Source organism: Bufo gargarizans, chromosome 2 (assembly GCF_014858855.1).
Source record: "Bufo gargarizans isolate SCDJY-AF-19 chromosome 2, ASM1485885v1, whole genome shotgun sequence".
NCBI classification, from domain to species: domain Eukaryota; kingdom Metazoa; phylum Chordata; class Amphibia; order Anura; family Bufonidae; genus Bufo; species Bufo gargarizans.
In genome coordinates, this window is record NC_058081.1 from 56,786,794 (window position 1) to 56,812,188 (window position 25,395).

The following is a 25,395-nucleotide window of genomic DNA, read 5'->3' on the forward strand; positions in this document are numbered from 1 at the left end:
AGACACTTCCTCATAGGTGACGGGTCATGTGCTGGGTAAGCTTTGCTTTCTTTCTGTGGGCCCAGGATGCAGTCTGTAGAAGAAAATAACATGTATGGCGACATTACTTTTGGATACGCGGCTATAGATGAAAGACACTGCCTTAGTCCTCATGCACATGACCGTATCCGTATTGCGGTCTGCAAACTACAGACACCTTCCCTGTGAAATCTGCTTTCTTTCTCACTTCCATCAATAGAAATTACTATTCTTGTTTTTTGGTGACCCATATGCAATCAGCCAAAAATGCAGATTGGCGACACATACAAAATACAGTCATTCGAATGAGTTCTTACTCTGACCGCATTGGCCACAGATACAATGGGATATGGGTTTGTCAAATTATGTGCAAAATGGCAATCGGGTGCATAAATACTGGATTTGCAGTGAATATTTGGCATATACACCAGGAAAGCTCCAGGCATATACATGAAACATATCCACAGGCCCCCTGTTCACCCATAGAGGCTAACCTCCATCCGGCTGCTATATAGTGGTATGCAGGCTGGTTTTTATTTGGTGTATAGAATAGCACTCTACTATCCTATTCTATACAGAGGCATCCAGGAAAAAAAAAATCTGTATACATTATTTTTATTTATTTTTTTAGCATGGGAGCCTATGGGTGACATATCCTACTGTAAGCCAATATCATGGCATATGGAAATTCTCACACTGTATATAGCCCCCCCCCCCCCCCCCCCCCACACACACACACAAGAGAAAATTCTGCAAAACCCACCCGTTTTGGCAAGGCTTGCCTGCAATCTCATGTACATGAGGATCTCCCAAATGTCCCTTATAGATGGCGTTGTGAGAGAGGAGGATGGGGCATGTCGAATATCAACGCCTGTTCCTTTAGTTCTGGCAGGAAATAAGGCATCACCAGAGGTGCCTGACATTGGCTGCAATGAACTATACTGACGGCATTATGTCTGTACAGATCATTACAGCTGAGGTCGGGCAGAGACACACAGCATTATAAATCATCATACATTTACCTCAGTCACCTACCTTGTCTGAAACTGGGCTTACTTTCACGGCAATAATGTGTTGGCTTTTTTAAACCCCCCCCCCCCTCAGTGACCACTAATATGCCTTTTTAAACTGTTTACTAAGGGGCCTTAGGCTGGGCCTCTGCCTTTCTACAGTCGCCTTGCCCAAATGCTGCCTGAGTCTCCCGTGCAGCGGGGAATCGGGGGTTCAGCTCTGAGATGATAGCCGCGCTCGTACTCTAATGGGCAAGACTGGAAAAACTGTCGATCCTGTCTATTTATCTCCTCAGATGCCATGGTTAATAGCGACCGTGGCATCTAAGTGGTTTAGCAGGAGGGATACCATCAGTGCTATACTAATAGTCACCAGCAGACTGTGTCAGAGAGGCACAGTCTGATGGTTATACACTGCAGGCAGGACTTGGGCCATGTCAGGACGTCGGCACCCTGCAATCTCATTCGCAGGGGAATGATGAGAAACAGAGGGAACTCCAATATCATACACTCCAATGCACTAAATATCTGTATTGACTGGACCACAATACACACGTCCGCCATTCACAGACACTGGCTGTGTGCACTCCGTGCTGCGGGTGCGGACCCATTGACTTGAACGGGGCAGCGATCTTCAAGATACGACCAAAGGACCACCTATCTTTTGCAGAGTGGAGACACGGATCAGAAGCCCACAGAATCACTATGAAGGTCTGTGCCTCCGCATTGCAAAAAGATAGAACATATCCTATCTTTGGCCATATCTTGGGGATCGCGGACCTTTTCAAGTCAAAGGGTCTGCACAGCAATACAAAGACACGCGTCTGGAACCCATGCAGCACGAGCACTGAGGCGCTACGGTTGTGTGCATGAGCCCTTATATGTACTTCCCTATACTATATAAAAGACGACCGAACCATGATAGAGTACAAGGACTTATGCCTCATGTGTCACCCCCATCTCCTCATAGATTGTAAGCTCTCGCGAGCAGGGCCCTCACTCCTATTGTCTGAATTGTTGACTTTTCAATCTGTAATATCCACTTTGTACATGTTCCCTCTGCATTGTGAAATGCGGCGGAGTATGTTGGCACTATATAAAGATTATTATTATAATAATTTACTAATACTCTGCAATGCATAATTAGTACAGGGTATTATAGAAAAATAAAAATTCAAAGTAAAAAAACAAACAAAAACAATTTATAACGTAAAAACTCAGTGGCAGTATTGCTATTCTTTCCCATTGCTATTAAAAGTTACTGCAATCGGTAAGTTATGTGCGTCCCAAAATGATGGCATTAAAAACTACAACTCGTCCCACAAAAAACGCCCTCATACGACTACATTGACAGAAAAATAAATAAAAATTATACCTTCTGGAATAAAAAAAATTGAACAGTCGTGTGCATGTAGCCTAAAGGTTAAGGATGGGTTCAAATCAACGTTTAGCTTTCTGTTCTTGTTGTGCTCATTTTGCATCTGCTTTTGTCAGTTGTGTCAGAGATCCGTTATTTTTGATGGGGGAAAAATTCATCCTCCCAGGACTTTCTCCTGGCGAAAATAACGGATCTCAGTAGGAACTGACAAAAACGGATGCAAAATGGGCACAACAGATACTCAAAATAAAGGATTCCTAAAGATCAGTAGACCGAAAAAAAATAAAAAAAAAAGGTGATGTGAACTCAGCCTAACGTGTTGGATTCCTTATCCTAAAAAACGCTAACGCCCGGACAGGGACTTGAACCCTGGACCCTCAGATTAAAAGTCTGATGTTCTACCGACCAAGGTATCCGGGGATGGATTATGGAAGTATACAGGACAGATACAACTTCTCTTTTTTGAGTTCACTCCTGGTTTTGACCCAAGCCTAGTTTTACAGCGATTTACTGTGATTTTCTATCCATCTAAATATAGACACAAAAATCAAGTGATCGGTTACATTCACATCAGTATCATGGCTTCCGTCTTCACATGAATGGGACTGAGCTGCGCCAGCTGATCGGCGGGGGTGCCAGGAGTCAAACCTTCACTCATCAGCTATTGAATCCTGAGGATAGGCCATCAATATACAACTCCTTTAAATGGGTTGAGCAACGAAAAATATTCTACATTTTTCAAACCGAAACCTGGATCTGAATACTTTTGTAATTGCATGTATTAAAAACATTTGTATAGTCACTGAGTTATTGAATAAAATGTATCTGTATGGCGCCACCTGCTGTTTGTTCTTTTCTTCTTGTCCACCTCACAGAGGTGGTCGCACGCGCTCAGTTTAAATCTTTAACTGTCACTGTCTGTTAGAAGCTGTGGCAGTTACAGGGAAAGAACTACAGCAGAAAGGAAATGCCCCGAGAATAAACCTGCCCCCCGATCTAATAGAACAATTGTCGCAATGAATGTGGAGATCTCTGGATCCATGGGAGGTACAGGGCTGGTACTAGCGGTGTTAGAAAGAGATTGTCATGTGCTATATGATGTCTGATTTTCATTTTTGCATCAAACATGGCATAAAGACATGGCCTTTAAATAAAAGAAGATTACCTGCTGTCCCTGGCTGGAAGAATGTAATTGCTGTGACTATGGTCAGCAAGAAAATAGTGGAAAGAGTTCTGCTCTGGAGGTCACTCAGCAGTGTAAGCGCTGCAAAACCTCCCCTTCTCCCCACCCTTGAAGTCCCAACTGCCCAATAACGGTGCATACACTGTGTTTTGAGTGTCCATCGTGGCAAGGATGTTCTGACAAATACCTTTGACATATGACACTATGCAGACATAAGTGACCCATAGGCTCCCAAAAGGTATATCAATGTCCATTAGCTCGACAAAAGGCAAACAGACATTCCAAAAGGAGCTTCCCTGGCACATACACCAAATGTACACTGCAAAGTGTGAGTGCACCTTAGTGCTTGTGTCTCGTGGGTGTTCTTACCATTACATGTAGCTTGGAGGCATTCATAGAAATTGGATCGATGTTTCTACGGTATGTACACAGAGGCTCCCCGTAACAGCTATAGGCTCTGTTCCCTTACCTGCAATGTCATGTGCTAAGTCTTTGATTAGATGTCCCACTATGGCGTATGTAGCGGCTACCACGACCACAGCTGCCAGGAGGAGGTAGATGGCTGTTCTAGGAAGAGGGATGAGCTCCATTTCCATAGGCTTGTAATCGGCATATGAGGGGTTTTCGTTGGAGACAGAGTATTGGTATGAAGACTGGGCCTGAGTGCGGCTGACGGTTAAGTTCATGGTTGACCCAGGGACAACCTCCATTTCCTGAAGATAAGGCATAATGTCTTAATATTAGTCTTTCCAGGCTTCCGTGTACTGATACCATTAAAGTTCTGCAAATGCAAACCCCAGTGTGCAAATCCTGTATATACTGCACAATAGACACAGTCTTTGCCCTTATCATCACTTGTGTGATTCTATATTAGACCTTCAGACATATCCAACATATTGTTACCAAGTCCAAGATGTATTACAGCTGTGTGGATTATGTATTATTCTAGTGATTCACAAGGCGTCACTGTAGACCCCATGGCGGTTCCATAGTAAACATACAGTGCATCTGACAATACAAGGAACCTGGAAAATACTAGGATCCAAGATCAGCTCCTAACTCAATGGATGAGAACCTCTATACTGTACATGATCTATGTATTTCATCTCATCTATCTCATATCTATCTATCTCTTTGTTTCTCATATCTATCACCTATATACAGTACAGACCAAAAGTTTGGACACACCTTCTCATTCAAAGAGTTTTCTTTATTTTCATGACTATGAAAATTGTAGATTCACACTGAAGGCATCAAAACTATGAATTAACACGTGGAATTATATACATAACAAAAAAGTGTGAAACAACTGAAAATATGTAATATTCTACAAACCGGATTCCAAAAAAGTTGGGACACTATACAAATTGTGAATAAAAACTGAATGCAATGATGTGGAGGTGCCAACTTCTAATATTTTATTCAGAATAGAACATAAATCACGGAACAAAAGTTTAAACTGAGAAAATGTACCATTTTAAGGGAAAAATATGTTGAATCAGAATTTTATGGTGTCAACAAATCCCAAAAAAGTTGGGACAAGGCCATTTTCACCACTGTGCGGCATCTCCCCTTCTTCTTACAGCACTCAACAGACGTCTGGGGACCGAGGAGACCAGTTTCTCAAGTTTAGAAATAGGAATGCTCTCCCATTCTTGTCTAATACAGGCCTCTAACTGTTCAATCGTCTTGGGCCTTCTTTGTTGCACCTTCCTCTTTATGATGCGCCAAATGTTCTCTATAGGTGAAAGATCTGGACTGCAGACTGGCCATTTCAGTACCCGGATCCTTCTCCTACGCAGCCATGATGTTGTGATTGATGCAGAATGTGGTCTGGCATTATCTTGTTGAAAAATGCAGGGTCTTTCCTGAAAGAGATGCCGTCTGGATGGGAGCATATGTTGTTCTAGAACCTGAATATATTTTTCTGCATTGATGGTGCCTTTCCAGACATGCAAGCTGCCCATGCCACACGCACTCATGCAACCCCATACCATCAGAGATGCAGGCTTCTGAACTGAGCTTTGATATTAACTTATGTTGTCCTTGTCCTCTTTGGTCCGGATGACATGGAGTCCCAGATTTCCAAAAAGAACTTCGAATCGTGAATCGTCTGACCACAGAAGTCTTCCATTTTGCCACACTCCATTTTAAATGATCCCTGGCCCAGTGAAAATGCCTGAGCTTGTGGATCTTGCTTAGAAATGGCTTCTTCTTTGCACTGTAGAGTTTCAGCTGGCAACGGCGGATGACACGGTGGATTGTGTTCACTGACAATGGTTTCTGGAAGTATTCCTGAGCCCATTCTGTGATTTCCTTTACAGTAGAATTCCTGTTTGTGGTGCAGTGTCATTTAAGGGCCCAGAGATCACGGGCATCCAGTATGGTTTTACGGCCTTGACCCTTACGCACAGAGATTGTTCCAGATTCTCTGAATCTTCGGATGATGTTATGCACAGTTGATGATGATAGATGCAAAGTCTTTGCAATTTTTCGCTGGGTAACACCTTTCTGATATTGCTCCACTAACTTTCTGCGCAACATTGTGGGAATTGGTGATCCTCTACCCATCTTGGCTTCTGAGAGACACTGCCACTCTGAGAAGCTCTTTTTATACCCAATCATGTTGCCAATTGACCTAATTAGTGTTAATTGGTCTTCCAGCTCTTCGTTATGCTCAAATATACTTTTTCCAGCCTCTTATTGCTACTTGTCCCAACTTTTTTGGGATTTGTTGATACCGTGAAAATTTGAATCAACGTATTTTTCCTTTAAAATGATACATTTACTCAGATTAAACGTTTGATCTGTCATCTACGTTCTATTACAAAAAAAATATTGACATTTGCCATCTCCACATCATTGCATTCAGTTTTTATTCACAATTTGTTTAATGTCCCAACTTTTTTGGAATCCGGTTTGTAGGTTCTTCAAAGTAGCCACCTTTTGCTTTGATTACTGCTTTGCACACTCTTGGCATTCTCTTGATGAGCTTCAAGAGGTAGTCACCTGAAATGGTTTTCACTTCACAGGTGTGCCCTGTCAGGTTTAATAAGTGGGATTTCTTGCCTTATAAATGGGGTTGGGACCATCAGTTGCGTTGTGGAGAAGTCAGGTGGATACACAGCTGATAGTCCTACTGAATAGACTGTTAGAATTTGTATTATGGCAAGAAAAAAGCAGCTAAGTAAAGAAAAACGAGTGGCCATCATTACTTTAAGAAATGAAGGTCAGTCAGTCTGAAAAATTGGGAAAACTTTGAAAGTGTCCCCAAGTGCAGTCACAAAAACCATCAAGCGCTACAAAGAAACTGGCTCACATGCGGACCGCCCCAGGAAAGGAAGACCAAGAGTCACCTCTGCTGCAGAGGATAAGTTCATCCGAGTCACCAGCCTCAGAAATCGCAGGTTAACAGCAGCTCAGATTAGAGACCAGGTCAATGCCACACAGAGTTCTAGCAGCAGACACATCTCTAGAACAACTGTTAAGAGGAGACTGTGTGAATCAGGCCTTCATGGTAGAATATCTGCTAGGAAACCACTGCTAAGGACAGGCAACAAGCAGAAGAGACTTGTTTGGGCTAAAGAACACAAGGAATGGACATTAGACCAGTGGAAATCTGTGCTTTGGTCTGATGAGTCCAAATTTGAGATCTTTGGTTCCAACCACCGTGTCTTTGTGCGATGCAGAAAAGGTGAACGGATGGACTCTACGTGCCTGGTTTCCACCGTGAAGCATGGAGGAGGAGGTGTGATGGTGTGGGGGTGCTTTGCTGGTGACACTGTTAGGGATTTATTCAAAATTGAAGGCATACTGAACCAGCATGGCTACCACAGCATCTTGCAGCGGCATGCTATTCCATCCGGTTTGCGTTTAGTTGGACCATCATTTATTTTTCAACAGGACAATGACCCCAAACACACCTCCAGGCTGTGTAAGAGCTATTTGACGATGAAGGAGAGTGATGGGGTGCTGCGCCAGATAACCTGGCCTTCACAGTCACCGGACCTGAGCCCAATCGAGATGGCTTGGGGTGAGCTGGACTGCAGAGTGAAGGCAAAAGGGCCAACAAGTGCTAAGTATCTCTGGGAACTCCTTCAAGACTGTTGGAAGACCATTTCAGGTGACTACCTCTTGAAGCTCATCAAGAGAATGCCAAGAGTGTGCAAAGCAGTAATCAAAGCAAAAGGTGGCTACTTTGAAGAACCTAGAATATGACATATTTTCAGTTGTTTCACACTTTTTTGTTATGTATATAATTCCACATGTGTTAATTCATAGTTTTGATGCCTTCAGTGTGAATCTACAATTTTCATAGTCATGAAAATAAAGAAAACTCTTTGAATGAGAAGGTGTGTCCAAACTTTTGGTCTGTACTGTATGTTGTCTCATATCCGTTATCTATTTTTTATCTATTATCTATTCTATCTTTCTAATCTCATATCTATCACCTATCTGTCTATCTAATCTCATTAAATAAATCTATCTATATTTCTATGTATCTATCTATCTATCTATATATCTCATATCTATCTATCTAATATCTATTATCTATCTAATATCTATTTATCTATCTACAGTTGCAAGAAAAAGTATGTGAACCCTTTGGAATGATGGATTTCTGCACAAATTGGTCATAAAATGTGATCTTCATCTAAGTCACAACAATAGACAATCACAGTCTGCTTAAACTAATAACACACAAAGAATTACATGTTACCATGTTTTTATTGAACACACCATGTAAACATTCACAGTGCAGTCTATTGTTGTGACTTAGATGAAGATCAGATCACATTTTATGACCAATTTGTGCAGAAATCCATATCATTCCAAAGGGTTCACATACTTTTTCTTGCAACTGTATCTATCTATCTAAAACACAATAGCACAAGTCAAGATAATGAAAAATATTTGGGTGCAATACCTCCAGGCTGTGAGTTAAGAGCCAATGGATAGAACAGTAGAGAAATGAGGCAGCCCTCCAGATATGGTGAAAGGGTGGCTGACCCGCTCATGCTGGGGCTTGAGAAAGGCCTCATTGTGCTGGGCTGAAACATTGCGTTTGGGGTGAATAAAGTGGGCTCATCCCCCTTTCACCATATTTGGAGTGCTGCCTCATTCTTCTACTATTGTATCTATCTATCTTTCTACCATCTAGTTGTCTCATATCTATCACCTTTTTGTCTCATATTACTCTATTTATCTAATTTTATTAAATATATCATCATCTATCTTCTACCTGTCTATATCCTATCTATCTCCTATCTATATCATCTCATATATATTATCTTGACGTTGGCAGTGACTACTAGGTATGGTGGTAAATACAGTGAATAAGCTTGGAGGAGTGCGAACAATAAAGAAGATTGTAAGCTCTTCAGACAATTCTATCTCCTACCAGATAGCCCACAAAATGTGGAGCAGGGTAATACTCACTGTTCACCAATGGTCCCTGCGAGGAGACTTGCAGGCTGCCGGAGAGATACAATGGTGTATTCCCTGTGGGCAGCTTATATGACAGCTTTCTCATTACTGTGTAGTGCTGGCACAGCCTGGCTTGTGACATAACTCAGGATTACAGGACAAGACCCTCCGGGAGGGATGATACCAACTGTTACCACTGATTAATCCCCACGTCACACCACAATGCCTCCTGATTGCTCTCCCTATAATCTATTGGTCTTCTAATGTCTCCTCTTCATTTTCTATCGATTTTACAATACAGTGAACCTCACTTTTCTGGGGTTGCATTTACATTGTTGACTGTTTCATTTTATACTTCATCTACATAAACATACCCATACCACCCAAATGGCTGAGAGGAAACAGAGGCCCAAATGTGTGATACTCTAGAGTTTTCACAATTTGGCTCCACTCTGGTAACACCCATATTTTACATATGTATACAGCCCCAAGGTATATACACAGAATTATTTTTATGGATGTTTCTGATTTGTCGTGAATTTTTAAAAAGCCTGGATAACCACTTTAATCCCAAGACCCCAAACCTCAGACTCCATACTTGTAATTGAGACCCTAGAACACAAATCTCAGACCATAACCCCTTAATTAAGGATGAGCGAATCGACTTCGGATGAAACATCCAAAGTCGATTCGCATAAAACTCTGTTCTAATACTGTACGGAGCAGGAGCACCGTACAGTACTAGAATGTATTGGCTCCGATGAGCCGAAGTTGTTGCTTCGTGAAGTCTTGTGAGACTTCATGCAATAACTTAATAAATTAAGTTGTACTGTAAAAAACCATTTCCCAAACTCGGGTTCGGTTCCAAGTGGTACCTTGGAACCGAACCCGAGTTTGGGAACTGTTTTTTTACAGTACAAATGAATTTATTATTGCGAGACTTTGCGAAGCAATAAGGCCCCTTGCAGACAAGCGTGTCCGGATTATATCCAGATGCGTTGCGGATGCGTTCAGTGAAAACTGCACGATTTCGCAAACAAAGCCATTCAGTTTTGTTTGCGATAGTGTTCAGTTCAGTTGTTATCGCGTGGGTGCAATGCGATTTACGGCGTTTTGCATGCGCGTGATAAAAAACTGAATGTTTACAAACATCTCTTAGCAACCATCCATTTAAATGAATGGGTCCGGATTCCGTGCGGGTGCAATGCGTTCGCATTGCACCCGCGTGGAATTCACGTTCGTATGAAGGGGCCTAACTTTGGCTCATCGGAGCCAATACATTCTAATACTGTACGGAGCTCCTGCTCCGTACAGTATTAGAACAAAGTTTTATGCAAATCAATTCGCTCATCTCTACCCTTAATGACCGGGCCATTTGTGGTAATAACTTTGGAACACTTTTACTTATACAAGCCATTCTGAGACTGTTTTCTCATGACACATTGTACTTCATGACAGTCATAAATTTGAGTCAGTATATTTCACCTTTATTTATGAAAAAATCCCAAATTTACCAAAAATATTAAAAAATTAGAAATTTTCACAATTTAAATTTCTCTGCTTTTAAAACAGAAAGTGATACCTCATGAAATATTTATTACTTAACATTCCCCATATTTCCACTTTATGTTAGCATCATTTTGTAAATGTATTTTTTCAGGACGTTAGAAGGCTTAGATTTTTAGAAGCAATTCTTAAAATTTTTAAGAAAATTTCCAAAACCCACTTTTTAAGGACCAGTTCCTGTCTGAAGTCACGTTATGGGGCTTACATAGTAGAAACCCCCCAAACTACACCCCTCGAGTTACTCAAAACTTTACAAACTTTGTTAACCCTTTAGGTATTCCAAAAGAATTAAAGGAAAATGGAGATGAAATGTCTAAATTTCACTTTTTTGGCAGATTTTCCATTTTAATCCATTTTTTTCTTTAACACATTGAGGGTTAACAGCCAAACAAAACTCAATATTTATTACCCTGATTCTGCGGTTTACAGAAACACCCCACATGTGGTGGTAAACTGCTGTATTGGCGCATGGCAGGGTGCAGAAGAAAAGGAGCGGCGAACGGTTTTTTAAAGGCAGATTTTGCTGGACTGGTTTTTAGACACCATGTCCCATTTGAAGTTCCCCAGATGCACCCCTACAGTAGGAACAATCAAAAAGTGACCCCATTTTGGAAACTACAGAATAAGGTGACAGTTTTATTGGTACTATTTTGGGGGTACATATGATTTTTAGTTTCAATGGTTTTTATTTTATCAGCACTATGAAACGAAAGATAAAGAAGCAACTAAGTGTGGACGCAGCCACGGTACATATGATTTTTAATTGCTCTATATTGTGTTTTTTTGTGAGGCAAGGTAACCAAAGAATGGATGTTTAAAAAATGGCACAGTTTTTATTTTTTTCGTTTTTTTGTTTTTTTCAACGTTCATCTGACAGGTTAGATCATGTGCTATTTTTATAGAGATGGTTGTTACGGACGCAATGATATCAAATATGTCTACTTTGTTTGTTTGTTTCAGTTTTACATAATAAAGCATTTTTGAAAAAAAATAATCTTTTTGTGTCTCCGTTTTCTGAACGCCATATTTATTTTATTTTTCTGCCGATCGTCTTGTGCAGGGGCTTGTTTTTTGCAGGAAGAGTTGACGTTTTACTGGTACCCTTTTTGGGTACATATGATTTTTTGATCATTCATTATTACATTTTTTGGGGCAAGGTGACCAGAAAATTGGTAATTTTGGCACAGTTTTTATTTATTTATTTTACGGTGTTCACCTGAGGGGTTAGGTCATGTGATATTTTTATAGAGAAGGTCGTTACGGATGTGGCAATACCTAATATGTATACTTTTTCTTATTTATTTAAGTTTTACACAATAACAGCATTTTTGAAACAAAAAAAATATTGTTTTAGTGTCTCCATAGTATGAGAGCCAAAGCTTTTTTATTTTTTGGCCGATTGTCTTAAGTCGGGTCTCATTTTTTGCAGCATGAGGTGACGGTTTGATTGGTACTATTTTGGGGGGCATATGCCTTTTTGATCCTTTGGTGTTGCACTTTTTGTGATGGTAGGTGACAAAAAATGTTCTTATTAAAAATAAAAATTACGGTGTTCACTGAGGGGTTAGGTCATGTGATATTTTTATAGAGCTGGTTGTTACTGATGCGGCGATACCAAACATGTTTAGGGTATTTTATTTTCTTCATTTTTACCAAATTATAAATGTGTGTATATGGGAAAATGTTAGATTTTTTTTTTTTACTTTTTTCATTTTTGTTTTTACACTTTTATTTACACTTTTCCATTCCGTTTTTTTTAGAAACATATACGGAACCATTCATTTCATTGGGTCCACAAAAAAAACTGAAGGTACTCCGCGTGCATTCCGTTTCCGTATTTCCGTTCCGCAAAAAAATAGAACATGTCCTATTCTTGTCCGCATTACGGACAAGGATAGTACTGTACTATTAGGGGCCAGCTGTTCCGTTCCGCAAAATACGGAATGCACACGGATGTCATCCGTATTTTTGGCAGATCCATTTTTTTGCGGACCGCAAAATACATACGGTCGTGTGCAAGAGGCCTAAGCCTGATCAGGACCCTGTCAGGCTTAGGCTACTTTCACACTAGCGTTTAAGTTTTCCGGTATTGAGTTCCATCAAAGGGGCTCAATACCGGAAAAAAACTTCAGTTTTGTCCCCATTCATTGTCAATGAGGACAGAACTGAACAGAACGGAATGCTCCAAATTGCATTCCGTTCCGTTTGGTAGCGTTCCCAGACCGGAGAGCAAACCGCAACATTGGCTTTCCGTCCTGGGATGCGGAGCAAGACGGATCCGTCATGACCCCCAATGCAAGTCAATGGGGACAGATCCGTTTTCTCTGACACAATAGAAAATGGATTCGTCCCCTTTCAATGGAGTTCATGACGGATCGGTCATTGCTATGTTAAGGATAATACAACCGGATCTGTTCATAACGGATGCAGATGGTTGTATTATCAGTAATGGAAGCGTTTTTGCTGAACCCTGCCAGATCCAGCAAAAATGCTAGTGTGAAAGTAGCCTTACATACCATGGCAAGCCTGGATGCCTGTGTAAGGCGCCATGGTAACCATCGGGATGCTGCCACAGCAGAGCAGCGGCCCGATGGGAGGAGGGAGCTTCCTCCATCTGTTATGATCAATCTGGAAGCTGCCAGAGCAGCGCAGCGCCCAATGGGGGAGGGAGGGAGCTTCCTCCCTGTTAACCCCTTCCATGCAGTGGTCCCTATGGACTGGGGCATGGAAGGTGTTAAATGGCCGATCAGGGCACAGTAAACACAACAGTGCAGCCCCGATCTCCTCAACACTCACTGAGGAGATCGACGCTGTGTTGCTGAACGCTGTGATTGGTCAGTCAAATCTGACTAACCAATAGTGTTGATGGTGAATATTCTAATCGCAAATTTTTTTTGCGAATACTGGCACTTCGAGAATTCGTGAATATCTAGAATATAGTTCTATATCTTCGTAATCGCGAATATTCTAGATTTTTTTTCATCACTACCCATGATCCCTCACTGCTTCTTGCTTGTGGGCCAATGAGAAGGCTGCAATATCTTTGACTTCAGGAGTAGTGTTGATTGCGAATTTTCGTATCGCAAATTTTTATCGTGAAATTTTCTGATTGCTGATTTTCGGAATCAAGAAAATAATGACTGGAGATCACAAATTTTCAAATTTACGAATACATGACGAATATTCGTCCATGTATTTGCGAAATATCGTGAATTTGAATATTGCCCCTGCCGCTCATCACTGCTAACTAATCCCAGCAATCCAAAGGCAGGGACCGCTGCGATTGGTCCCCTGCCGGGTGCCTGGACAGCTCGCTGTCCGTAGCACCCTTTTAGATGCTGGTGTACTTGCGGTGACACTTTGATCTCATGACGTACTGTGCTCGTCATGATGCGGTAACTAACACCACATTATGACGTACACAGTACGTCATTAGTTACTAAGGTGTTAAACCAGATCCCACAAGCCAGACACAGGTCCTATAATTCAAACCCCATAATTAAGACCCAAAGCACCTGACCAGACCCCATAATTAAGACATGAAACTCCAAAACTCAGACCCCATAGTGAACAAAACTCAAAATACAGACCCCTTAAAGGGATATTAACACCATAAAAAAATACTATGTAATCTGCATGCAGCAGGTTATAGAGCAGGAGGAGCTGAGCAGATTGATATATAGTTTTATGGGAAAAGATTCAGTATAACTTGTATTTAATTAATTTAAATTCTTGCTGATTCTGGGCTTTAAAGTCCAGGAGGCGGTCCTATCAGTGATTGACAGCTCTCTGTATACACAGTCATAGGGAGAAGGCTGTCAGTCACTGATAGGACCGCCTCCTTAACAGTGGATACAATGTTTCCTATTTGTTAAAACTGACCTGTTCCCTTCATTCTCTGGGCATAGTTATATTCTGACCTCCATAACTTTTTTTTTCATATTACATCTATGTAGCTGTGTGATGGGCTTATTTTTTGTGGGCGATCTGTATTTTTTTTTATTAATACCATTCTGGAGTGTGTGTGACTTTTTGATCATATTTTATGCATTTCTTGGGGAGGTAAATCAATGAAAAAACAGCGAGTCGGTCATTTTTATTTCTTTTTCAATTACGGAGTTCACTGTTTGGAAACATTTCGATTTTAATAGTATGGGCATATTGGGATGTAGCAATGCAAATTATTTTATTTGCATTGAATTTCTTTATTTTTTTTTTTTAATTTTTATATATAAAAAAAAAAAATTCTTCTAGTTTTATACTATTTTTTAAGTCCACCTAGGAGAATTGAACATGCGATCATGAGATCACTTCTCCCATAGACTGCAATGATTTACTATTGCAGTCTATGGGGGATTCAGTAGGTTCCTAAGGAACCCTGTTAAAGGCAGAGCTCCATAGAAATGTACTGATATGGTAGCCTCAAGCCTTCCTAACACTCGAGGCTATCACAGAGAATAAATGGCTTCTCCAATCTCTATGGGGGAGAGCCATTTAAGCCCCAGGAGCATTGCCTCAGATGCTGTGGTCACAATTGACCATGGCATCTGGGAGATTAACGGGGATATTTATCACACTGGTGTAAAGTAAAACTGGCTCAGTTGCCAATAGCAACCAATCAGATTCCACTTTTCACAGTTTCTTTTTTAACCACTTCAGCCCCGCTAGGTGAAACCCCCTTCATGACCAGGCCACTTTTTACACTTCGGCACTACACTCCTTTCACCGTTTATCGCTCGGTCATGCAACTTACCACCCAAATGAATTTTACCTCCTTTTCTTCTCACTAATGGAGCTTTCATTTGGTGGTATTTTATTGCTGCTGACATTTTTACTTTTTTTGTTATTAATCAAAATATAACGATTTTTTTGCAAAAAAATGACATTTTTCACTTTCAGCTGTGAAATTTTGCAAAAAAAACGACATCCATATATAAATTTTTCGCTAAATTTATAGTTCTACATGTCTTTGATAAAAAAAAAATGTTTGGGCAAAAAAAAAAAATGGTTTGGGTAAAAGTTATAGCATTTACAAACTATGGTACAAAAATGTGAATTTCCGCTTTTTGAAACGGCTCTGATTTTCTGAGCACCTGTCATGTTTCCTGAGGTTCTACAATGCCCAAACAGTATAACTACCCCACAAATGACCCCATTTCGGAAAGTAGACACCCTAAGGTATTCGCTGATGGGCATAGTGAGTTCATAGAACTTTTTATTTTTTGTCACAAGTTAGCGGAAAATGATGATGATTTTTTATTTATTTATTTTCTTACAAAGTCTCATATTCCACTAACTTGCGACAAAAAATAAAAAATTCTAGGAACTCACCATGCCCCTCACAGAATACCTTGGGGTGTCTTCTTTCCAAAATGGGGTCACTTGTGGGGTAGTTATACTGCCCAGGCAATTTAGGGGCCCAAATGTGTGAGAAGAACTTTGCAATCAAAATGTGTAAGAAATGACCGGTGAAATCCGAAAGGTGCACTTTGGAATATGCGCCCCTTTGCCCACCTTGGCAGCAAAAAAGTGTCACACATGTGGTATCGCCGTACTCAGGAGAAGTTGGGGAATGTGTTTTGGGGTGTCATTTTACATATACCCATGCTGGGTGAGAGAAATATCTTGGCAAAAGACAACTTTTCCCATTTTTTTATACAAAGTTGGCATTTGACCAAGATATTTTTCTCACCCAGCATGGGTATATGTAAAATGACACCCCAAAACACATTCCCCAACTTCTCCTGAGTACGGCGATACCAGATGTGTCACACTTTTTTGCTGCCAAGGTGGGCAAAGGGGCACATATTCCAAAGTGCACCTTTCGGATTTTGCAGGGCATTTTTTACACATTTTGATTGCAAGGTACTTCTCACACATTTGGGCCCCTAAATTGCCAGGGCAGTATAACTACGCCACAAGTGACCCCATTTTGGAAAGAAGACACCCTAAGGTATTCCGTGAGGGGCATGGCGAGTTCCTAGAATTTTTTATTTTTTGTCACAAGTTAGCGGAAAATGATGATTTTTTTTTCTTTCTCTTTTTTCCTTACAAAGTCTCATATTCCACTAACTTGCGACAAAAAATAAAAAATTCTAGGAACTCGCCATGCCCCTCACGGAATACCTTAGGGTGTCTTCTTTCCAAAATGGGGTCACTTGTGGCGTAGTTATACTGCCCGGGCAATTTAGGGGCCCATATGTGTGAGAAGTACTTTGCAATCAAAATGTGTAAAAAATGGCCTGCAAAATCCGAAAGGTGCACTTTGGAATATGTGCCCCTTTGCCCACCTTGGCAGCAAAAAAGTGTGACACATCTGGTATCGCCGTACTCAGGAGAAGTTGGGGAATGTGTTTTGGGGTGCCATTTTACATATACCCATGCTGGGTGAGAGAAATATCTTGGCAAACGACAACTTTTCCCATTTTTTTATACAAAGTTGGCATTTGACCAAGATATTTTTCTCACCCAGCATGGGATATGTAAAATGACACCCCAAAACACATTGCCCTACTTCTCCTGAGTACGGCGATACCACATGTGTGACACTTTTTTGCAGCCTAGATGCGCAAAGGGGCCCAAATTCCTTTTAGGAGGGCATTTTTAGACATTTGGATCCCAGACTTCTTCTCACGCTTTAGGGCCCCTAAAAAGCCAGGGCAGTATAAATACCCCACATGTGACCCCACTTTGGAAAGAAGACACCCCAAGGTATCCAATGAGGGGCCTGGCAAGTTCATAGAAATTTTTTTTTTTCGCATAAGTTAGCGGAAATTGATTTTTTTTTGTTTTTTCTCACAAAGTCTCACTTTCCGCTAACTTAGGACAAAAATTTCATGGAGGGGAAAGGCGTCTGCCAGGACATAGGAGCTCCGCCCTACATCCATACCCACTTAGCTCGTATGCCCTGGCAAACCAGATTTCTCCATTCGCATCAATCGATGTGGATGAATAAATCATTGCCGGGATTTTATTTTATTTTTTTATATATATATATACAAAGTGCTTGCCAAAGCATAGGAACGCCGCCTCCTCCTCAGCTCGTATGCCTCGGCAAACGTATCTGTCACTGCAGAGGAGAAAATCCCGTCTTGCAGCGCCGCATACACCGACTTGCGTGTAATCTGACAGCAGCGCAATGCTTCTGTCAGAATGCACATCGGTGCTGCAGCTAGTAGATCGGTTGGTCCACCTGGAAGGTAAAAAGACAAAAAAAAAAAAAAGAAAAAACCAGGCCACAACGCAATAATTTTATTAACTTTGGAACAGAACATGTAACTTTAACTTTTGGAACTAAACATTAACCTGTTTGCTTACCTGTTTTTTTTTTTTGTTTTTTTACCTTTATAGAACAAACCTCTCCTTCCCCATGGGTCAATGTGCAAAGCGCAAATCGCCCAAAGATGTGGCGAAGTGCGTTATGCACTTTGTCCCATGTGAAAGGAGACGTTTGCAGCAGCTGTGAGTGAATGGGCCCTAATAGCCCTGTGTGCCTATCCTGGTGAGATGTGATCCCTATGCTAGGTGTACCTGTGTGTGGTACTTTCGGAAACACTCCCCTAAGCATAGGGCAGGGTGGTCGGGACAGTCAGGACAGAAATAGCGGGTGTCACGCCTTATTCCACTCCTGCTACAGACACGACATTTTTTTCGGGGTGGCGGTCGGTTTGAGGTACCAGCAATGACACTGGGGAAGTGTCGCTCGTGTAGACGGCTAACTACACTGGTGGATGGGGCCACGGAACCTCCTGGATACAGGAGGTTCGCGATGATCTCTTCCTGAAATTTGAGGAAGGATCCAGTTCTCCCAGCCTTACTGTAGAGAACAAAACTATTGTACAGAGCCAATTGAATTAAATATACAGACACCTTCTTATACCAGCGTCTGGTGCGTCGGGAAACTAAATACGGAGCCAACATCTGGTCATTGAAGTCGACCCCTCCCATGTGGAGGTTATAGTCGTGGACTGAGAGGGGCTTTTCAATGACACGGGTTGCTCGCTCAATTTGTATTGTCGTGTCTGCGTGAATGGAGGAGAGCATGTAAACGTCACGCTTGTCTCTCCATTTCACCGCGAGCAGTTCTTCGTTACACAGTGCGGCCCTCTGCCCCCTTGCAAGACGGGTGCTAACGAGCCGTTGGGGGAAGCCCGCGCGACTAGTTCGCGCGGTACCACAGGCGCCAATCCGTTCTAGAAACAAATGCCTAAAGAGGGCCACACTTGTGTAGAAATTGTCCACATAAAGATGGTACCCCTTGCCGAATAAGGGTGACACCAAGTCCCAAACTGTCTTCCCACTGCTCCCCAGGTAGTCAGGGCAACCGACCGGCTCCAGGGTCTGATCTTTTCCCTCATAGACCCGAAATTTGTGGGTATAGCCTGTGGCCCTTTCACAGAGCTTATACAATTTGACCCCATACCGGGCGCGCTTGCTTGGGATGTATTGTTTGAAGCCAAGGCGCCCGGTAAAATGTATTAGGGACTCGTCTATGCAGATGTTTTGCTCAGGGGTATACAAATCTGCAAATTTCTGGTTGAAATGGTCTATGAGGGGCCGAATTTTGTGGAGCCGGTCAAAAGCAGGGTGGCCCCTGGGACGGGAGGCGGTGTTGTCGCTAAAGTGCAGGAAACGCAGGATGACCTCAAATCGTGTCCTGGACATAGCAGCAGAGAACATGGGCATGTGATGAATCGGGTTCGTGGACCAATATGACCTCAATTCATGCTTTTTTGTCAGGCCCATGTTGAGGAGGAGGCCCAGAAAAGTTTTAAATTCGGAAACTTGGACTGGTTTCCACCGGAAAGGCTGGGCATAAAAGCTTTCCGGGTTAGCGGTGATAAATTGTGTGGCATACCTGTTTGTCTCTGCCACGACTAAGTCTAAAAGCTCCGCAGTCAAGAACAGCTCAAAAAATCCCAGGGCCGAATCGATCTGAGCTGTCTCAACCCGAACTCCAGACTGGGCGGTGAAAGGGAAAACTACGGGTGCGGCTGAAGTTGGGGACTGCCAATCAGGGTTTGCCAGCACCTCTGGGATTCTAGGGGCTCTACGGGCACGTCTTTGCGGTGGCTGCGACGGGGTCACTACTGCACGTGCCACCGTACCAGCTTCAACTGCCCTTCTGGTGCTCGCTACTTCACCAGGTTGTACGGCAGTGCTGGTACTAGGTCCAGGAAGGGCTGGGCTGCTGGTGTATGCCTCACCACGTAATCCGACAGCACCAGCCCCACTCTGCTGCTCTTGAAGCGGATCCTGCGCAACCTGCGGTCTAGCGACACGGGGCCGGGTACGCCTGGTGCTATCAGGGACCTCAGCCTCCTCGTCCGAACTTTGGGTCAGAGAGCCACTGCTTTCTACAGGTTCGTATTCTGACCCGCTGGATTCATCAGATGAGGGTTCCCACTCCTCATCCGACTGGGTCAGAAGCCTGTAGGCCTCTTCAGAAGAATACCCCCTGTTAGACATGTGGGCAACTAAATTTCGGGGTATTCCCTGAGACTACCCAAGAAAAAAAAAGCAAGCCTGTCTTACAAATGGGAGGCTAGCGAAGTACCGGAGGCTGCTGCGGTTGATAAAAATATCAAAACTGATTTTTTTATCGCCGCAGTGCGTGTAAAGTGAATGTGCAGTGATCAAAAAAAAATAATTTTTTTGTCACTGCGGTGGGGCGGGCGTGGGCAAACGCACGTGTGGGCGACCGATCAGGCCTGATCGGGCAAACACTGCGTTTTGGGTGGAGGGCGAACTAAAGTGACACTAGTACTATTATAGATCTGACCGTGATCAGTTTTGATCACTTTCAGATACTATAAAAGTACAAATGCTGATTAGCGATACGCTAATCAGCGAATAACGGACTGCGGTGCGGTGGGCTGGGCGCTAACTGATCGCTAACTACCTAACCAAGGGACCTAAACTATACCTAAAACCTAACGGTCAATAACAGTGAAAAAAAAAAGTGACAGTTTGCACTGATCACTTTTTTCCTTTCACTAGTGATTGACAGGGGGGGATAAAAGGGGTGATCAAAGGGTTAATTGGGGTGATCTGGGGGCTAAATGTGGTGTGGTGGGTACTCACAGTAATGATGTGCTCCTCTGCTCCTCTGCTGGAACCAACCGACCAAAAGAAGGAGCAGAGGAGCACAGCAGCCATATAACCCCATCATATTTACTAATATGTGGGGTTATATGGCTGCTGATTGGTTTTTTTAAAAATCAGCAGCCTGCCAGCCAATGATCGTGGCCGGCAGGCTGCTGACGAAATACTCTTCTGCGAAATGCCGGCCCGCGATGCGCATGCGCGGGCCGGCTGTGACGTAATCTCGCGTCTCGCGAGAGGACGCGCCGATGCGTCCTGGAGGAACTAAACAACCACCTCCCGGACGCATCGGTGCGTACAGCGGTCGGGAGGTGGTTAAAATAAAAGGTGGAATCTGATTGGTTGCTATGGGCAACTAAGCCAGTTCTAATTTACACCACTTTTATAAATCTCCCCCTAAGGCTGGGTTCACACCTGAGAGTTTTACAGCGCGTTCAAACGCGCTGTAAAACGCTCAACACATGAAAACCAATGCTTCCCTATGGGAATGGTTCTCACCTGGGCGATTTACAGCGCGTATGATCGCGCTGTAAAACGCCCGACGCATAATCAAGTACTTGAGCTTCTTTGGGGCGTTTTGACGCGCGTTTGTGGCCATAGGACACTGCAGTCAATCACACAAACGCGCGTCAAACGCGCGTTTACTATTACAAAAAACGCGCATAAAAACGTGCGTTTGAGAAACGCTCAGGTGTGAACCCAGGGTAAATGTCTGTGATCTGCGTTATCACCAATTGCAGCCATTAGCTCTTGGTGTCTGTTATTTTAAACAAACCCAGTAGCCATGGAACCCACTCTGCTCGTTAGCTGGCGCCATTTTTGAAGACTGGACTTCGCAACACTTGTATGGTTGTGGTTCTGAAGGGTTTAGGGTCCATTCACACGTCTGCAAAATGGGTCCGCATCCGTTCCGCAATTTTACGGAACAGGAGCGGACACATTCATTTTCAATGGGGCCGGAATGTGCTGTCCGCATCCGCATTTGCGGATCCGCACTTCCGTTCTGCAAAAAAATAGAACATGTCCTATTCTTGTCCGCAATTGCGGACAAGAAAAGGCATTTTCTACGAGAGTGCCGGCGATGTGCGGTCTGCAAAATGTGGAGCGCACATTGCCGGTGTCCGTGTTTTGCGGATCCGCAAAACACATACGGACGCGTGAATGGACACTTAAATGAATAAAACAGACGTGTATGTATTAGTCTCTGTTCACATCTGTACTATGGCTTGTTTTTAATGAAAGCCATGAAACTTTGCCTTGCTCTTAATGACACCAGATGCGATTTGTGATTTAGAAAGTGGTCCACGAAGGCTCTGCTGTAGTTTCCGTCGTTTTTATAGCGAAAGTAGCGGTCCAATACGACATGAGTGGTGACAAACAGGCTGCGTGAACATGGCAGCACTTTCTTTCCTAATACATCTCCCCCTTGTGGCTGCGTTTCAATGAAGTTTTCCCTAGAGATAACAAGTGATCGCCACTGAACCAGAAGCCAGACCACCATGATTAGTTGGTTGCCATAGTGACTGTTTTTAGAGGCGCTGTCCTGATAAGGCAGTCCTTTAAGGATCTGTTCATATCAGGTGTATGACCTCCATTCAATGTATACGTCAAGGCTTTAAGGAACACTTATGGAAGAAAGTCCTCCACAAATACGCTTGCCGCTATTATATAAGCCTTGCAGTAGTAGTACACACAGGTGTAAAACCCAAGTCTTTTTTTTTTTTTTACACCCTTTCCTCTCAGATAAATCACAAGTTCGCCATTTTTACCTCATGTTTTATTTAAGTACACAATATACGTTCACAGGCGCACTCCCTCCATATTGTATTGCATGAGCTGGTCACCCTTTACAACTCATGTAGAAACACTAGACTCTCAGTACAAACGTCACATGAATTTCCCGCCTAGAACAGAAGCCTCCAAACCACACCCCTCGGCCACATACGAGGCCATTTTGAGGCACGTTGAAGCCACGCCCCTTCAAGGCTCCCGCCTGCCAGAGTTCCTGTCGGCTCGGCGTTCAGACCACGCCCAAATCTCGCCGGCCGTTTGGAATACCGCGGAAGCCCTGCCCCTGCCTTCTAGCTTCCCGCCTTTTGCAACTGTGAGGAAGACTCGGCCAGGTACATAAAATATGGCCGACATTTTGGATAATTAATGTGACGTGGTCAGTGTGTAGATTTAGTGTGGAGAAACGTTCAATAGGAATGTGAACACAATAAAAGCACTTAGAAAAACTTAACATTGTAAACATTAAAGTGTAAAGTAATCATTATACGTTTAGACATTATTAGCACCAGATCCTCAACAGAAGTATACTGGTGATCTTGCCGTTATATATATAGCAGCAGGTAGGCGGAAAATGATTTTGGAGATGTTTTTGACCTCCACATTTCAAAAGCCAGTTTTGTTTTACATCCACACAACGTATGAGGGCTTATGTTTTTTTTCTGGGTTGAGTTGTATATTTTAATGGTATCATTTTGGGGTACATGTAAATATATAGCATTTAATGGGATGAATGGAAAAAAAAACACCTCAATTCTGCTAGATAGATATATTTGCTTTTTTTGGCGTTCACATGACGTTATTTATTGTGCGCAAATGCCAATTTATGTTTTTGTACTTTATAATTTCTAATGGAAAGTAATTACAAATGGAATTTGAAAAAATGGGATGGAATTTGAAAAAAAAAAAAAAAACCTCCACCGTTTTATGGGGTTCCCTGTGCAGTACACTGCAATACTTATATATTGCCGTGTACTGTCATTTACTATAAAAACGGACATAATGTCTATTTGGCCCTTTTCTATACATAGGCATTTAAAAAAAAAACAGTATACAATGCAGTATAGGTTTTAATTTTTTTTTAAACATGGAAGTCCATAGACAAAACTGTGCCCATGCAGTGGCATGCATCAGAGCCTTGCATCTAAGGCCTCTTTCACACTGGCGTGTGCGGCCCGTTGCCGTATTGCGGGCCGCAATACACGGGCGCCGTTCTGTGGGCATTCCGCATCACGGATGCGGACCCATTCACTTGAATAGCTCCGCAAATCCGGAGATGCGGAATGGTGCGGAACGGAACCACGGAAGCCTACGTAAGCACTACGGAGTTCTTCCGTGGGGTTTCGTCACGTACTTCCGTTCCGCAAAAAGATAGGACATGTTCTATCTTTTTGCTCAACGGCCGGATCGCGGAGCCATTCAAGTGAATGGGTCCGCGATCCGCTGCGGCTGCCCCGCGGACTGTGCTCGTGCATTGCTGGCCGCAGCACGACCACGGGACGCACATGCCAGTGTGAAAGAGGCCTAAGGTATACATCAGGCAGTGCTTTCAGTGTATGTGTCTGACAAAAGGCTCAGATATAATGTGAACAGAGCCAAACTCTTAGGATACCGGAGGTTTTTTAGTTTTTGCGTTTCCATTTTTCTGTTTACCTGGAGCTATAACTTTTTAATTTTTCCATTCACATATCCACATGAGGGCTTGTTTTTTTGCGGGACAAGTTGTACTTTCTAATGCCATCATTTAATATGGCATACCATGTAGTGGGAAGCGGGATTTTTTTTTAAAATAGGGTAGAATAAAAAAAAACAAAAAAAAACTAAATCCTCTACTGTTTTTGTCCCTACGTCATTCCCTTTGTGGCAGAACTGACCCGTGCCCTTCATTTTCTGGGTCAGTACGATACCACATATATATATAGGTTTTATATGTCTAAATACTGGAAAAATACATTAAAACTTTGAAATACATTTTTTACACCACCATATTCTGATCCCCATAACTGTTGTATAATTGATTTTATTAAATTTTTAGGGGTAAGAGAAACAATGAAAAAATTGTGAATAAGCCATTTTAATGCTTTTTTTTTCGTTACACCATACACCGTATTGGAAAAATATTTTTATATTTTAATAGTAAGAGCGTTTTCAGAGGCGATGATGCCCATGATGTTTATATTTTTTTATTAATGTTTTTTTTATTCTAAGAAAAGGGGGGTGATTTAAATCTTTATATATTTTTTATATTTCTTTATATTATTTTACTTTAAAAAAAAAAATTGTAGCCTCTTTAGGAGGCTGCAGTCTCCAATACTTTGTTTTTTACTGAATATTTCTATACTCCCATAGGGAATATAGAAAAGCATATATTTCTGATTTCCTATGTTGGCCTACCACCTGCTGGCCAACGTAGGAATTGCAACTCTAATATGCTGTGCTTTTCAGAGAGACCCAGACTATTAAAATTAATTACCGCATCCCAAATTGCCGCATGGGGATGCCGGTATTAAAAGCGTGTGCTTCCGGGTTTTTAACCCAAACTTGATCACGGCATCCAAAGGCGTCATTATTGCCGGTCATGGCATTAGCCGCGGGCCTTTGTTTGAAACAGCAGAGACCTGACGGCTATCGCACCTGCTGCACGCATGAATGGGTGCCATGTTACGCCGCTGGCAGCAAAAGGGTTAAAGGAGTATTCTCATCTCAGACATTGATGGCATATCTCTCAATTCACTGCTATGGGAGTTCAGAAATAGCTGAGAACTGGCTTGGCTATCTCCGGCAGTCCCATAGCAGTAAATGGAGGGGTGGCCGTGCATACGCGGTGCGCTTTCCATTCACTGCTTTGGGACTTCTGAAAATAGCTGAGCTCGCTTGATTGGCTGTTTTCGGAACTGCCACAGCAGTGAATGGATAGTGGC

The 25,395-nt window shown here is 42.5% G+C and overlaps 1 protein-coding gene across 1 annotated transcript in view; it reads left to right on the plus strand.

Moving 5' to 3' along the window:
• Positions 1–22,728: 22,728 nt before the first annotated feature.
• Positions 22,729–25,395, plus strand: part of SYCE2 (synaptonemal complex central element protein 2) — a 43,108-nt gene continuing 40,441 nt past the window's right edge. Inside the window, exon 1 of the mRNA XM_044282939.1 lies at positions 22,729–22,809. The gene's annotated coding sequence lies outside the window, so the exon portion shown is untranslated. The remainder of the gene's footprint in view (positions 22,810–25,395) is intronic.